Consider the following 2,050-nt stretch of genomic DNA (forward strand, 5'->3'; position numbering starts at 1 on the left):
TTTGTGAGTTCAAGGCCAGCCTGGTCTACAGAGCGAGATCCCGGAAAGGCGCAAAGCTACACAGAGAAACCCTGTCTCGGAAAAAAAAAAAATGTGTCTGGGCTGGAGAGGTGGCTCAGAGGTTAAGAGCACTGACTGCTCTTCCAGAGATCATGAGTTCAATTCTCAGCAACCACATGGTGGCTCACAACCATCTGTGATGAGATCTGGTGCCCTCTTCTGATGTTCAGGTACATGCAAACAAGCAGAACACTGTGTATAGATAACAAATAAATAAATCTTTTTTTAAAAAAAAAAGCTGTGTGGAGAGAGATGACCAACATGAGCAACATATCTGTTAGGAGCACAGAACAGTACACAACAGGCTTTCTGTGGAACCTGGGTGAAAACATCATTGCCACTTCAGAGAACAAAACAATCTTAAGCGGAATAGAATTCATTCTAAACACTGGGTATTTGGGGAATGCCTCCTTGACCTAAGCTGTGTGGAAAGAGGAATCAGGGTTGTGAAAACTAAAGAATTTGAACTAAATAATTCTCTTACTGTAAAATGGCAAGCACATTTGCATACACATGCACTCATATTAGAAGGGTATTTTGTAACAGTTTTCATTTAACATTTGATTGCCAGTGGAAAGCAATATCCTTGTATCACTTAAGAAATTACTAATGTTACTCGAAGTTCACATGGAATCCCAAAATTTCCACAAGACTTCTTAATTTTCTCACAGTGCCCAAGGTCTGAAGTTGAACCCATCAGCACTATGACCATGCATTGACTGTTGGACTTCAGAAGCAACTCCACTCGATCTGCAACCCACTCAAAGTTTTTCTTTACCATCTGGAGTCCTTCTGGAGTTACCTCCTTGAGGTCATGGTAAGACTGTTTGTCTTTCTGCTGGCTCCGATCTCCTGATGGCCAGAGTCTCCAGGAATCATTATCAATAACATCAGCAAGAACAATTTCTTTGGTGTTTACATCAACACCAAATTCAATCTTCATATCAACCAGTGTACAGTTCTGGGGCAGCCAAGATTTCTCCAGTATTTCAATATACTTGTATAGCATGACTCATGATGTCCACTTCAGTCTGGCCTATAACAAGTCCAGTAAAACAAAATTTTGCAATATTGAGTCGCTCTTCAGACCACTGTGGGTCATTATTGGTATCATCCTCAAAGAACATCTCCACTTTTGGTGGTTATAACTTATACTCCTCCTTTACACCAGGATTCCTTTTGAGAAAAGATCCAGTTGCTATTCTTCAGCACACCCATTCAATTGGAATCATTTCACATTGGGGTGCAATGAAAGAAGTCTTCCCATATTTCTTGGTGAAAGCAGTTTTGATACCGGCATCCTGTAATAACTGAAAAAATACAGCTGGTGATCTTATTGGAGATTGCGGCTTGCCTTCCAGGTGGTTCTTTCTAGCTGCATTTCCTGCTGTAATCTGGTCTTTGGACTGCAGGAGGACTCTTCCTGGATTATCTAACAATTCGTAGACCTCTTTTGTCTTACCCTTATAGAGTTTTCTCCCAATGTTCAGTACCTCAGCTGTCACCATTATCCGAGGTGGGATGGAGGTGTAGCCTGCATGGGAAAGAGAAGCAGCGCTCTCCATCTGCCCATAAAGGACCAGATGAAACTTTAAGGATTAAAGCAGAATATCAAGGGGATGACATACAAACTGTATTTGTCGAAGTGGCAGGCAGAAGCAATGATTTGGGCCCAGTGATGTCTGGTAATACTGCATATCCAGTTATCAGCTGTCTCCCATCACACCAGACTGGGGTGCTCAGGATGTCTGGTCATCTCTTCGATTGCCCAGTGGTATTGGTTGTTCAACTATACTTTCTCCAGAAGGATCTGCCCAGTTTGCTGCTCAGATATTTGGGTTAAACAACCATTTGGTGTGAGCCAAACCTCGAACCAGCGTATTGAACACATGGGTAACTTTAGAGCAAGCTGACAAGAAAATCAGAGAATGCAATTTGTAAAAGTAATTTAATTTTTAGAAGAAAGGTTACACATTCTTTGTTTGGATTA

General features: G+C 41.5%; 1 pseudogene; it reads right to left on the bottom strand.

Moving 5' to 3' along the window:
- Positions 1 to 655: 655 nt before the first annotated feature.
- On the bottom strand, positions 656 to 1,568 carry LOC131904789 (bifunctional phosphoribosylaminoimidazole carboxylase/phosphoribosylaminoimidazole succinocarboxamide synthetase-like; annotated as a pseudogene).
- Positions 1,569 to 2,050: the final 482 nt, after the last annotated feature.

This window comes from Peromyscus eremicus, chromosome 2 (genome assembly GCF_949786415.1).
Source record: "Peromyscus eremicus chromosome 2, PerEre_H2_v1, whole genome shotgun sequence".
Taxonomy (NCBI): Eukaryota; Metazoa; Chordata; class Mammalia; order Rodentia; family Cricetidae; genus Peromyscus; species Peromyscus eremicus.